Genomic DNA, 16,016 nt, shown 5'->3' on the forward strand with positions numbered 1-16,016 from the left:
GGTTAGTCCCAAAAAATTATATAAAGTTGCTATAAAATGATGTAAAACATCCAAGAATGGTAATATAACAGCATGAATACTTCATAAATTATAGATACGTTGGAGACGTATCAGCATCCCCAAGCTTAGTTCCTACTCGTCCTCGAGTAGGTAAATGATAAAATAAATAATTTATGAAGTGTGAATGCTAGCAAAGTGCATAAGTTTGATCAATGATAATTTCAATCACTTTTACTAGCATCATGACAGCAACTCTTTCTTATAAAATTTCTCATGTTTAAAGTAGTAACCAATCCACATGTTAAGGTTCAAACAATGAATTCTCTTGAAAAACTCAACAACCTATGTTCTCAGTCACCAAGCAATTGCAATTCAACTTATTCAACATAGTTTAAGTAAGAGCTCCACATACTCAACCATCATCTAGTCTTCTATGATTGCTAACACTCACCGCATACACATGAGCAAAACGTTTCAACGGAACACATAGAAAGATAGGGGCTTATATTTTCGCCTCCCAATGTATTCACCTCAAGGATGATGTCAACAATAATAATTCATGCTACCCATATCCAACTGGATATATGTGCCTAGATCTTTCCTCACCACATGATGCTTGCCAAAAGAGAAAAATAAAAAGGAATAGAGAGAAAAACTTTGACTCTTTGCATAAAAGTAAATACTGAAAAATAAAAGATAGGTCCTTCACAGAGGGAAGCAGAGGTTGCCATGCGCTTATGTGTTTGTATGCTCAACCCCTTAGTGTAAAAAATGCCACGTTTATATTGCCCCTTATGATAGCAACCTTTATTATGCAGTCTGTCGCTTTTATTCTTTGCCATCATAAGTTCGTACAACGCTCAATTTTCTCTTACACTAAATGATCTAACACTTTTAGAAGCAATTTTTATTGCCTTATTGCACCGATGACAACTTACTTGAAGGATCTTATGAAGGAAATATGCCCTAGAGGCAATAATAAAGTTATTATTTATTTCCTTATAATCATGATAAATGTTTATTATTCATGCTAGAATTGTATTAACCGGAAACATAATACATGTGTGAATACATAGACAAACAAAGTGTCACTAGTATGCCTCTACTTGACTAGCTCGTTAATCAAAGATGGTCATGTTTCCTGACCATGAACAATGAGTTGTTATTTGATTAACGAGGTCACATCATTAGTTGAATGATCTGATTGACATGACCCATTCCATTAGCTTAGCACCCGATCGTTTAGTATGTTGCTATTGCTTTCTTCATGACTTATACGTGTTCCTATGACTATGAAATTATGCAACTCCCGTTTGCCGGAGGAACACTTTGGGTGCTACCAAATGTCACAACGTAACTAGGTGATTATAAAGGAGCATTACAGGTGTCTCCAAAGGTAGATGTTGGGTTGGCGTATTTCGAGATTAGGATTTGTCACTCCGATTGTCGGAGAGGTATCTGTGGGCCCTCTCGGTAATACACATCACATAAGCCTTGCAAGCATTACAACTAATATGTTAGTTGTGAGATGATGTATTACGGAACGAGTAAAGAGACTTGCCGGTAACGAGATTGAACTAGGTATTGGATACCGACGATCGAATCTCGGGCAAGTAACATACCGATGACAAAGGGAACAACGTATGTTGTTATGCGGTCTGACCGATAAAGATCTTCGTAGAATATGTAGGAGCCAATATGGGCATCCAGGTCCCGCTATTGGTTATTGACCGGACACGTGTCTCGGTCATGTCTACATTGTTCTCGAACCCGTAGGGTCCGCACGCTTAAGGTTACGATAACAGTTATATTATGAGTTTATGCATTTTGATGTACCGAAGGTTGTTCGGAGTCCCGGATGTGATCACGGACATGACGAGGAGTCTCGAAATGGTCGAGACGTAAAGATTGATATATTGGAAGCCTATATTTGGATATCGGAAGTGTTCCGGGTGAAATCGGGATTTTACCGGGTTACCGGGAGGTTACCGGACCCCCCCGGGAGCCATATGGGCCTTCATGGGCCTTAGTGGAAAGGAGAAAGGGGCAGCCCAAGGTGGCTGCGCACCTTCCCCCTCCCCTAGTCCTATTAGGACTAGGAGAAGGTGGCCGGCCCCCCTCTCCCTCTTTCCCCCCTTGGGAATCCTAGTTGGAATAGGATTGGGGGGGAGTCCTACTCCCGGAAGGAGTAGGACTCCTCCTACGCCCTCCTCCTGGCCGACGCCCCCTCCCGCCTTGGCTCCTTTATATACTGAGGCAGAGGCACCCCAGAAACACAGAAGTTGATCCACGTGATCTATTCCTTAGCCGTGTGCGGTGCCCCCTGCCACCATATACCTCGATAATACTGTAGCGGAGTTTAGGCGAAGCCCTGCTGCTGTAGTTCATCAAGATCGTCACCACGCCGTCGTGCTGACGGTACTCTTCCCCGACACTTTGCTGGATCGGAGTCCAGGGATCGCCATCGAGCTGAACGTGTGCTCGAACTCGGAGGTGCCGTAGTTTCGGTGCTTGATCGGTTGGATCGTGAAGACGTACGACTACTTCCTCTACGTCGTGTCAGCGCTTCCGCAGTCGGTCTGCGTTGGGTACGTAGACAACACTCTCCCCTCTCGTTGCTATGCATCACATGATCTTGCGTGTGCGTAGGAAATTTTTTGAAATTACTACGAAACCCAACATCTTATTCAATCCTTAGGTAGGTATGGTGGACTCTGAAAATAAGATTTGGGTTTAAGGGTTTTTGGATGCACAAGTAGTATCTCTACTTGGTGCGGAATTTTTGGCTAGCAAAGATGGGGGGCAAGCACCACATGTTGAAGGATCTATGACAATATAACTTCTATGTGAACATGAACAAACATAAACCATTACGTTGTCTTCCTTGTCCAACGTCAACAATTTTTGGAATATAATATTTTTATGGGGGCTCACAATCACAAAAGATATCCAAGATAGTGTATTTGTATGTGAAAGTTCTCTTCATTATACTAATTATTCGTGAATTGCTTGTATGACCAATATTGTGATCGTCAAGCTTCAAAAGATTTCATTTTCTAAACCCAATGTGAAGCTACCACTAGGTACGATATGAACATATAATTTCAACTTCATGATATTCAATTCATTCAAAAATTTACTCATAGGATATAAGTGAAGCACAAGAGTAAATGACAAACTACTCCAAAAAGATACGAGTGAAGATCATAAGCAAAATATTTCTTTCTCTCAAACTAATTTAAGTGAAGCAATAGGGAATTTCTTCAAAAATATTAAAGCACACCGTGCTCAAAAAGATATAAGTGAAGCACTAGAGCAATTCCACAGAAAAGAGCTTCGTTGATGGGATGTGCGTGCCGCTTACCTAGCCTCCCTGGCAACTATTTGAGGACTCTATTTTATTGAAAAACTTTCAGATCTAAGTACTTTATTAAAACATCAAGCGAAACAAAATAAAATGACATTCCAAGGATAACACACATCATCTGAAGAAGCAAAAACTTAGGCTCAACCGATACTAACCGATAGTTGTTGAAGAAAAAAGGTGGGATGCCTGTCGGGGCATCCCCAAGCTTAGATGCTTGAGACTTCTTGAAATATTCTCTTGGGGTTCCTTGGGCATCCCCAATCTTGAGCTTTTGTGTCTCCTTAATTCCCCTCATATCATGGTTTTCCTAAATCTCAAAAGCTTCATCCACACAAAACTCAACAAGAACTCATGAGATAAGTTAGTATAAACCAATGCAAAAACCTCATCATTCTCTACTGTAGAAAATCACTAAAATTATTATTCAACATTCATACTAAATGCCTCTGCATATTTAATACTCCTATCCTAAAATAGAATCATTAAACAAGCAAACATATGCAAACATAACAACAATCTACCAAAACAGTACAGTCTGTAAAGAATGCAAGAGTATCAATACTTATTCAACTCCAAAAATTATGAAAATTTACCACAGTGTAGAAAATTTAGCATAGCTTATTTTGCAAAAAGTTTCAACATTTTATCACATTCTGACTTTTCTAGAGAATTTTTGCAACAACAGTAAACTTTCTGTTTTCAAACAGCAACATGTAGACTTGTAAAATAAGCATAGTAAAGGCTATCAATGCCACTTTTGTTGAAATAAAAGATGCAAACCATTATTCTAAATAACAGCAAGCAAACGCTAACAAAATAAATTTACGCTCCAAGCAAAACACATATCATGTGACGAATGAAAACATAGCTCCAAGTGAGGTTACCGATAATGTTGGAGACGAAAGAGGGGATGCCTTTCGGGGCATCCCCAAGCTTAGTTGCTTGGATCTTCCTTGAATATTACCTTGGGGTGCCTTGGGAATCCCCAAGCTTAGGGTCTTGTCACTCCTTATTCTCCTCATATCGACATCTCACCCAAAACTTGAAAACTTCAATCACACAAAACTTGACGGAACTTTGTGAGATAGGTTAGTATGATCAAGAGCAAACCATTTCACTTTTGGTACTGTCAAAGACAGGATTCATAATTGTTCTCACACAATGACTATTGTAGCATATCATTTCCGCAATTTATATTGAACAATATAAGCCATGGAAACCAAGCAAACTATGCATTGAAAACAGAATCTGTCAGAAACATAACAGTTTGTAGTAATCTGTACTGCAACCATACTTCTGCTACTCCAAAAATTCTGAAAAATTAGTAAAACCTGGGTAATTTGTCTATTAATTTTATTCAAAAAGAATCAGAATTTTATCACGCTTCTGTTAAAATGAGAATTGTTTTCCTGAGCGCAAAGGTTTCTGTTTTTCAGCAAGATCAAAACAACTATCACCGTAAGCCATCCCAAAGGTCTTACTTGGCACTTTATTGAAACAAAAGCAATAATACATGATTACTACAGTAGCCTAATCATGTGAACACACAAAAACAGTAGGTAAAAGCGTTGGGTTGTCTCCCAACAAGCGCTTTTCTTTAATGCCTTTTAGCTAGGCATGATGACTTCAATGATGCTCGCATTAAAGATAAGAATTGAAACACAACGAGAGCATCATGAAGCATATGACTAGCAATTTTAAGTCTAACCCACTTCCTATGCATAGGGATTTTGTGAGCAAACAATTGGTGGGAACAAGAATCAACTAGCATAGGAAGACAAAGCAAACATAACTTCAAGATTTTCAACACATAGAGAGGAAACTTGATATTGTTGCAATACCTACAAGCATATGTTCCTCTCTCATAATAATTTTCAGTAGCATCATGAATGAATTCAACAATATAATCATCACATAAAGCATTCTTTTCATGATACATAAGCATAAAATAAATTTACTCTCCACATAAGCAAATTTATTCTCAAAAATAGTAGTGGGAGCAAACTCAACAAAATAACTATCATGGGATTGAAAATTAAAATCATGATGACAAGTTTCATGGTTATCATTGTTCTTTATAGCATACATGTCATCACTATAATCATCATAGATAGCAACTTTGTTCTCATAATAATCAATTGAAACCTCTTCCGAAATAGTGGATTCATCACTAAATAAAGTCATGACCTCTCCAAATCCACTTTCATAATTATTACAATAAGATTCAACACCTTCCAAAATAGTGGGATCATTAGTACCTAGAGTTGACACTCTTCCAAACCCACTTTCATCAATATAATCATCATAAATAGGAGGCATGCTTTCATCATTATAAATTTTCTCATCAAAACTTGGGGGAGTAAAAATATCGTCTTCATCAAATATAGCATCCCCACGCTTGTAGCTTTGCATATCATTAGCATCATGGATATTCAAAGAATTCATACTAACAACATTGCAATCATGCTCATCATTCAAATATTTTGTGCCAAACATTTTATTGACTTCTTCTTCTGACAATTGAGCACAATTTTCCGAACCATCATTTTCAAGAAAGATATTATAAAGATGACCAATAATATGATGCAACCTCAATTCCATTTTTTTGTAGTTTTCTTTTATAAACCAAACTAGTGATAAAACAAGAAACTAAAAGATTTGATTGCAAGATCTAAAGATATACCTTCAAGCACTCACCTCCCCGGCAACGGCGCCAGAAAAGAGCTTGATGTCTACTACGCAACTTTATTCTTGTATACTCGTGTTGGGCCTCCAAGCGCAGAGTTTTGTAGGACAGTAGCAATTTTCCCTGAAGTGGATGACCTAAGGTTTATCAATCCGTGGGAGGTGTAGGATGAAGATGGTCTCTCTCAAACAACCCTGCAACCAAATACAAGAAATCTCTTGTGTCCCCAACACACCCAATACAATGGCAAATTGTATAGGTGCACTAGTTCGGCGAAGATATGGTGATAAAAGTGTAATATTGATGGTAGAAATATATTTTTATAATCTGAATAAATAACAATAGCAAGGTAGAAAATAGTAAACAGGCACAAAAACGGTATTGCAATGCTTGAAAATGAGGCCTAGGGTCCGTACTTTCACTAGTGCAACCTCTCAACAATGCTAATATATTTGGATCATACAACCGTCCCTCAACGTGCAACGAAGAATCACTCCAAAGTTCCTATCTAGCGGAGAACATAAGACATAATTGTTTGTAGGATACGAAACCACCTCAAAGCTATTCTTTTCGATCAATCTATCCTAGAGTTCGTACTAAAATAACACCAAATCTATTCTTTCCGATTGATCTAACCAAGAGTTCATACTAAAATAACACCAAAGCAAATTCAGATTCATAATATTCAATCCAACACAAAGAGCTTCAAAGAGTGCCCCAAGATTTCTACCGAAGAAACAAAGACAAGAACATGCATCAACCCCTATGCATAGATTACCCCAATGCCACCTCGGGAATCCGCGAGTTGAGTGCCAAAACATATATCAAGTGAATCAATACGATACCCCATTGTCACCACGAGTATTCAATTGCAAGAAATATATCAAGTGTTCTCAAATCCATAAACGTATTCAATCCGATAACAATGAAATCTCAAAGGGAAAAACTCAATTCAACACAACAAGATAGAGAGGGGAACACACCATATAATCCGACTATATTAACAAAGTCCGCGATACATCAAGATCGTGACATCTCAAGAACACGAGAGAGAGAGAGATTAAACACATAGCTACTGGTACAAACCCTTAGCCCCGAGGGTGGACTACTCCCTCCTCATCGTGGTGGCCGCCGGGATGATGAAGATGGCGACCGGAGATGATTCCCCCCTCCGGCAGGGTGCCAGAACGTGGTCTAGATTGGTTTTCGGTGGCTATAGAGCCTTGCGGTGGAGGAACTTCTGATCTAGGTTAACCCCGAGGGTTTTCGGAATATTTGTGAATTTATAGGGTAAAGAGGGGGTGCAGGAGGCCACCGAGGTGGGCACAACCCACCTGGGCGCGCTTGGGCTCCCAGGCGCACCCTGGTGGGTTGTGCCCCCCTCGAGGCACCCCTGAGGTGCTGCTTTGGCCCATCTTGGGTGTTCTGGTTCATAAAAAATCTCCAAAAAGTTTTACAGTGTTTGGACTCCGTTTGATATTGATTTCCCGCGATGTAAAAAACAAGCAAAAAACAACTGGCACTGGGTCAATAGGTTAGTCCAAAAAATGATATAAAGTTTCTATAAAATGATTGTAAAACATCCAAGAATGATAATATAGCAGCATGAATACTTCATAAATTATAGATACGTTGGAGACGTATCACGCACACGTGAAGGATTCCCGTTGTAGGGTGTTGCAACACATTCATGATTCACTTATAGGGGGTTGCTAGAATGACATAATGTTAAACGCAAGTAAGGGGGTTGTTGCGTATGGGATAAAGGGGACTTGGCGCTTTAATGCTATGGTTTGGTTTTACCTTAATGATCTTTAGTAGTTGCGGATGCTTGCTAGAGTTCCAATCATAAGTGCATATGATCCAAGGAGAGAAAGTATGTTAGCTTATGCCTCTCCCTCATATAAAATTGCAATGACGACTACCGATCTTGTTAACAATTGCCTAGGACAATTCCGCACACCAATCCATCATTATTCCACACTCGCTATTTATAATATATAGTGATATATTCTAACTTTATGATAGCAACGCCTACTTTTATATTTTAGTTCTCCGATATCATACAAAGTTATCTTCTTCATACCCACAACGTTGTTTTTATTTCTCGTTTCTTGTTGGAAGCAAACATTCGGTGTATGTAGAGTCGTATCAGTAGCAGATAGTACTTGAGAGAATATTGATCTTACCTTTAGCTCCTTGTGGGTTCGACACTCCATACTTACCACTTCCACCTTTGGAAAGTGCTACAATGATTCCTTGCACTTGAGGATTATCAGCCAACTAAATCGCTGGCAACCACATCAGCTACAAAGTTTGGTACATCTGACAGCCACATACAGACATCTGATCCAACCAAACTTGTGCCAAATGACACCAATTTATGAGCAATTACATTACATGACCTGGGGCACCACTTGATGGAAACTGACTGAAAGTAATACACCAATTTAAATTTTCCTTCATGAAACAGGCCACCATAGACTAAATTGTCATAATCATTGCTAGTGACAGCTTGTTTCAACACCAGTGCGCCTGTTTCAAAAATAACATTCCGACATCCCAGCTCGCTTGCCCTCTCTACAACATGTAACAGGGCTATTGTTTCTGCTTGAATTGCCTCAGTTAGCCCGCACAATCTCCCTGCCCCTGCTGCTTCTACCCTCCTTCAGAGCTTCTGATGATGAAACTCCATCCTCCCGTCCTTATCTCCTTTCTGAAAGCTCCATATATATTGATTTTTAGATAGTTTTCCTCCGGAGGATTCTAGCAACTATCCTTGAGCATTGTTGGTTTGATGCATTTCCTCTTACAGAGCTCACTCTATTCTCTGTCATGAATTTCCAGAGAGTCTATGATTGCATTTGTGCTTCTTATTGCCTCCACTTTATTAGCTTTGTTTCTCTCATGCCACCTGTCGGTGTCAAAACCAGCGGATCTCGGGTAGGGGGTCCTGAACTGTGTGTTTAGGCCGGATGGTAACAGGAGGCAAGGGACACAAAGTTTTACCCAGGTTCGGGCCCTCTTGATGGAGGTAAAACCCTACGTCCTGCTTGATTAATATTGAAGATATGGGTGTTGCAAGAGTAGATCTACCACGAGATCAGAGAGGCTAAACCCTAGAAGCTAGCCTACGGTATGATTGTATATTGTGATTGTTGTCCTACGGATTAAAACCCTCCGGTTTATATAGACACCGGAGAGGGTTAGGGTTACACAAGGTCGGTTACAAAGGAGGAGATATCCATATACGTATTGCCTAGCTTGCCTTCCACGCCAAGTAGAGTCCCATCCGGACACGAGACGAAGTCTTCAATCTTGTATCTTCATAGTCTAACAGTCCGGCCAATGGAGATAGTCCGGCTGTCCGGAGACCCCCTAATCCAGGACTCCCTCAGTAGCCCCCGAACCAGGCTTCAATGACGACGAGTCCAGCGCGTAGTATTATCCTCGGCATTGCATGGCGGGTTCCTCTTCAAATTCTGTGTACCTGTCGAAATAATGTCCGGTTCCTTGTGATGGTTTGTACTTCTTGGCTTCTACGCCCAATAATGGCTACTTTCCACGTATCGAGCGAATGTGAAGAGCCAGGGTGTTTTCACATTTACCCCTAGCTATGTAAATGAGCCGTCTATTTAAAAAGACGAGGATTCAGATCCAAATCACATCATCCTCCCTTGCCGAGTCTTCATCAGAGCGTACCCGACAGAGATCCATTCCACCATGGCCGGTCGACGCAGCTCCTCCTCTCGCTGAAGGAAATATGCCCTAGAGGCAATAATAATGTTATTATTTTATTTCCTTATATCATGATAAATGTTTATTATTCGTGCTAGAATTGTATTATCCGGAAACATAATACTTGTGTGAATACATAGACAAACTAAACGTCACTAGTATGCCTCTACTTGACTAGCTCGTTAATCAAAGATGGTTATGTTTCCTAACCATAGACATGTGTTGTCATCTGATCAACGGGATCACATTATTAGAAGAATGATGTGATTGACATGACCCATTCCATTAGCTTAGCACCCGATCGTTTAGTATGTTGCTATTGCTTTCTTCATGACTTATACATGTTCCTATGACTATGAGATTATGCAACTCCCGTTTGCCGGAGGAACACTTTGTGTGCTACCAAACGTCACAACGTAACTGGGTGATTATAAAGGAGCTCTACAGGTGTCTCCAAAGGTAAATGTTGGGTTGGCGTATTTCGAGATTAGGATTTGTCACTCCGATTGTCAGAGAGGTATCTCTGGGCCCTCTCGGTAATGCACATCACATAAGACTTGCAAGCATTGCAACTAATGAGTTGGTTGCAAGATGATGTATTACGAAACGAGTAAAGAGACTTGCCGGTAACGAGATTGAACTAGGTATTGAGATACCGACGATCGAATCTCGGGCAAGTAACATACCGATGACAAAGGGAACAACGTATGTTGTTATGCGGTCTGACCGATAAAGATCTTCGTAGAATATGTGGGAGCCAGTATGAGCATCCAGGTTCCGCTATTGGTTATTGACCAAAGACATGTCTCGGTCATGTCTACATTGTTCTCGAACCCGTAGGGTCCGCACGCTTAAGGTTTCAATGACAGTTATATTATGAGTTTATGAGTTTTGATGTACCGAAGTTAGTTCGGAGTCCCGGATGTGATCACGAACATAACGAGGAGTCTCAAAATGGTTGAGACATAAAGATTGATATATTGGACGGCTATATTCGGACACCGGAAGTGTTCCGAGTGATTTCAGAGAAAACCGGAGAGCCGGAGGGTTACCGGAACCCTACCGGGAGTAGTAATGGGTCATATGGGCCTTAGTGGAGAGAGAGAAGGGCGCCAGGGTGGGCCGCGCGCCTCCCCCCCTTGGTCCGAATTGGACTAGGAGAGGGGGGCGGCGCCCCCTTTCCTTCTCCTTCCCCACTTCTTTCCCCCTCCTAGTCCTACTCCTACTAGGAGGAGGACTCCTCCTGGCGCGCCTATAGGGGCCGGCCGGCCTCCTCCCCTTGCTCCTTTATATACAGGGGCAGGGGGCACCCCTAGACACACAAGTTGATCCACGTGATTGTTTTCTTAGCCGTGTGCGGTGCCCCCTTCCACCATAATCCTCGATAATATTGTAGTGGTGCTTAGGCGAAGCCCTGCGACGGTAGAACATCAAGATCGTCACCATGCCGTCGTGCTGACGGAACTCTTCCCCGACGCTTTGCTGGATCGGAGTCCGGGGATCGTCATCGAGCTGAACGTGTGCTAAAACTCGGAGGTGCCGTAGTTTCGGTGCTTGATCGGTCGGGCCGTGAAGACGTATGACTACATCAACCGCGTTGTGCTAACGCTTCCGCTATCGGTCTACAAGGGTACGTAGATCACACTCTCCCCTCGTTGCTATGCATCACCATGATCTTGCGTGTGCGTAAGAATTTTTTTGAAATTACTACATTCCCCAACAGTGGCATCAGAGCCTAGGTTTTTTGTGTTGATGTTATATGCACGAGTAGAACACAAGTGAGTTGTGGGCGATATAAGTCATACTGCTTACCAGCATGTCATACTTTGGTTCGGCGGTATTGTTGGACGTAGCGGCCCGGACCGACATTACGCGTACGCTTACGCGAGACCGGTTTTCCCGACGTGCTTTGCACAAAGGTGGCTAGCGGGTGTCAGTTTCTCCAACTTTAGTTGAACCGAGTGTGGCTACGCCCGGTCCTTGCGAAGGTTAAAACTGCACCAACTTGACAAACTATCGTTGTGGTTTTGATGCGTAGGTAAGATTGGTTCTTGCTTAAGCCCGTAGCAGCCACGTAAAACTTGCAACAACAAAGTAGAGGACGTCTAACTTGTTTTTGCAGGGCATGTTGTGATGTGATATGGTCAAGACATGATGCTAAATTTTATTGTATGAGATGATCATGTTTTGTAACCGAGTTATCGGCAACTGGCAGGAGCCATATGGTTGTCGCTTTATTGTATGCAATGCAACTGCGCTGTAATGCTTTACTTTATCACTAAACGGTAGCGATAGTCGTGGAAGCATAAGATTGGCGAGACGACAACAATGCTATGATGATGATCAAGGTGTCGCGCCGGTGACGATGGTGATCATGACGGTACTTCGGAGATGGAGATCACAAGTACAAGAAGATGATGGCCATATCATATCACTTATATTGATTGCATGTGATGTTTATCTTTTATGCATCTTATCTTGCTTTGATTGACGGTAGCATTATAAGATGATCTCTCACTAATTATCAAGAAGTGTTCTCCCTGAGTATGCACCGTTGCGAAAGTTCTTCGTGCTGAGACACCACATGATGATTGGGTGTGATAGGCTCTACGTTCAAATACAACGGGTGCAAAACAGTTGCACACGCAGAATACTCAGGTTATACTTGACGAGCCAAGCATATACAGATATGGCCTCGGAACACGGAGACTGAAAGGTCGAGCGTGAATCATATAGAAGATATGATCAACATAGTGATGTTCACCAATGAAACTACTCCATCTCACGTGATGATCGGACATGGTTTAGTTGATTTGGATCACGTAATCACTTAGAGGATTAGAGGGATGTCTATCTAAGTGGGAGTTCTTTAAGTAAATTATTTGAACCTAAATTTATCATGAAACTTAGTACCTGATAGTATCTTGCTTGTTTATGCTTGATTGTAGATAGATGGCTCGTGCTGTTGTTCCGTTGAATTTTAATGTGTTCCTTGAGAAAGCAAAGTTGAAAGATGATGGTAGCAATTACACGGACTGGGTCCGTAACTTGAGGATTATCCTCATTGCTGCACAGAAGAATTACATCCTGGAAGCACCGCTGGGTACCAGGCCTGCTGCCGGAGCAACACCAGATGTTATGAACGTCTGGCAGAGCAAAGCTGATGACTACTCGATAGTTCAGTGTGCCATGCTTTACGGCTTAGAATCGGGACTTCAACGACGTTTTGAACGTCATGGAGCATATGAGATGTTCCAGGAGTTGAAGTTAATATTTCAAGCAAATGCCCGGATTGAGAGATATGAAGTCTCCAATAAGTTCTATAGCTGCAAGATGGAGGAGAACAGTTCTGTCAGTGAGCATATACTCAAAATGTCTGGGTATAATAATCACTTGATTCAATTGGGAGTTAATCTTCCAGATGATTGCGTCATTGATAGAATTCTCCAATCACTGCCACCAAGCTACAAGAGCTTCGTGATGAACTATAATATGCAAGGGATGAATAAGACTATTCCCGAGCTCTTCGCAATGCTGAAAGCTGCGGAGGTAGAAATCAAGAAGGAGCATCAAGTGTTGAAGGTCAACAAGGCCACTAGTTTCAAGAAAAAGGGCAAAGGAAAGAAGAAGGGGAACTTCAAAAAGAACAACAAGCAAGTTGCTACTCAAGAGAAGAAACCCAAACCTGGACCTAAGCCTGAAACTGAGTGCTTCTACTGCAAGCAGACTGGTCACTGGAAGCGGAACTGCCCCAAGTATTTGGCGGATAAGAAGGATGGCGAGGTGAACAAAGGTATATGTGATATACATGTTATTGATGTGTACCTTACTAATGCTCGCAGTAGCACCTGGGTATTTGATACTGGTTCTGTTGCTAATATTTGCAACTCGAAACAGGGACTACAGATTAAGCGAAGATTGGCTAAGGACGAGGTGACGATGCGCGTGGGAAATGCTTCCAAAGTCGATGTGATCGCGGTCGGCACGCTACCTCTACATCTACCTTCGGGATTAGTATTAGACCTAAATAATTGTTATTTGGTGCCAGCGTTAAGCATGAACATTATATCTGGATCTTGTTTGATGCGAAACGGTTATTCATTTAAATCAGAGAATAATGGTTGTTCTATTTATATGAGTAATATCTTTTAAGGTCATGCACCCTTAAAGAGTGGTCTATTCTTATTGAATCTCGATAGTAGTGACACACATATTCATAATGTTGAAACCAAAAGATGCAGAGTTGATAATGATAGTGCAACTTATTTGTGGCACTGCCGTTTGGGTCATATCGGTGTAAAGCGCATGAAGAAACTCCATACTGATGGGCTTTTGGAACCACTTGATTATGAATCACTTGGTACTTGCGAACCGTGCCTTATGGGTAAGATGAAAAAAACACCATTCTCCGGTACTATGGAGAGAGCAACAGATTTGTTGGAAATCATACATACAGATGTATGTGGTCCGATGAATGTTGAGGCTTGTGGCGGATATCGTTATTTTCTCACCTTCACAGATGACTTAAGCAGATATGGGTATATCTACTTAATGAAACATAAGTCTGAAACATTTGAAAAGTTTAAAGAATTTCAGAGTGAAGTTGAAAATCATCGTAACAAGAAAATAAAATTCCTACGATCTGATCGTGGAGGAGAATATTTGAGTTACGAGTTTGGTGTACATTTGAAACAATGCGGAATAGTTTCGCAACTCACGCCACCCGGAACACCACAGTGTAATGGTGTGTCCGAAAGTCGTAATCGTACTTTACTAGATATGGTGCGATCTATGATGTCTCTTACTGATTTACCGCTATCGTTTTGGGGTTATGCTCTAGAGACGGCCTCATTCACGTTAAATAGGGCACCATCAAAATCCGTTGAGACGACGCCTTATGAACTGTGGTTTGGCAAGAAACCAAAGTTGTCGTTTCTGAAAGTTTGGGGTTGCGATGCTTATGTGAAAAAGCTTCAACCTGATAAGCTCGAACCCAAATCGGAGAAATGTGTCTTCATAGGATATCCAAAGGAAACTATTGGATACACCTTCTATCACAGATCCGAAGGAAAAACCTTTGTTGCTAAATTCGGAAACTTTCTAGAGAAGGAGTTTCTCTCGAAAGAAGTGAGTGGGAGGAAAGTAGAACTTGATGAGGTAACTGTACCTGCTCCCGTATTGGAAAGTAGTACATCACAGAAACCAGTTTCTGTGACACCTACACCAATTAGTGAGGAAGCTAATGATGATGATCATGAAGCTTCAGAACAATATACTACTGAACCTCATAGATCAACCAGAGTAAGATCCGCACCAGAATGGTATGGTAATCCTGTTCTGGAAGTCATGCTACTAGATCATGATGAACCTACGAACTATGGAGAAGCGATGATGAGCCCAGATTCCGCAAAATGGCTTGAAGCCATGAAATCTGAGATGGGATCCATGTATGAAAACAAAGTATGGACTTTGGTTGACTTGCCCAATGATCGGCAAGCAATTGAGAATAAATGGATCTTTAAGAAGAAGATTGACACTGAAGGTAATGTTACTGTCTACAAAGCTCGACTTGTCGCAAAAGGTTTTCGACAAGTTCAAGGGATTGACTATGATGAGACCTTCTCACCCGTAGCGATGCTTAAGTCTGTCCGAATCATGTTAGCAATTGCCGCATTTTATGTTTATGAAATTTGGCAGATGGATGTCAAAACTGCATTCCTGAATGGATTTCTGCAAGAAGAGTTGTATATGATACAACCGGAAGGTTTTGTCGATCCAAAGGGAGCTAACAAAGTGTGCAAGCTCCAGCGATCCATTTATGGACTGGTGCAAGCCTCTCGGAGTTGGAATAGATGCTTTGATAGTGTGATCAAAGCATTTGGTTTTGTACAGACTTTTGGAGAAGCCTGTATTTACAACAAAGTGAGTGGGAGCTCTGTAGCATTTCTGATATTATATGTAGATGACATATTGCTAATCGGAAATGATATAGAATTTCTGGATAGCATAAAGGGATACTTGAATAAGAGTTTTTCAATGAAAGACCTTGGTGAAGCTGCTTACATATTGGGCATTAAGATCTATAGAGATAGATCAAGACGCTTAATTGAACTTTCACAAAGCACATACCTTGACAAAGTTTTGAAGAAGTTCAAAATGGATCAAGCAAAGAAAGGATTCTTGCCTGTGTTACAAGGTGTGAAATTGTGTAAGACTCAATCCCCG

Source organism: Triticum urartu, chromosome 3 (genome assembly GCF_003073215.2).
Source record: "Triticum urartu cultivar G1812 chromosome 3, Tu2.1, whole genome shotgun sequence".
Taxonomy (NCBI): Eukaryota; Viridiplantae; Streptophyta; class Magnoliopsida; order Poales; family Poaceae; genus Triticum; species Triticum urartu.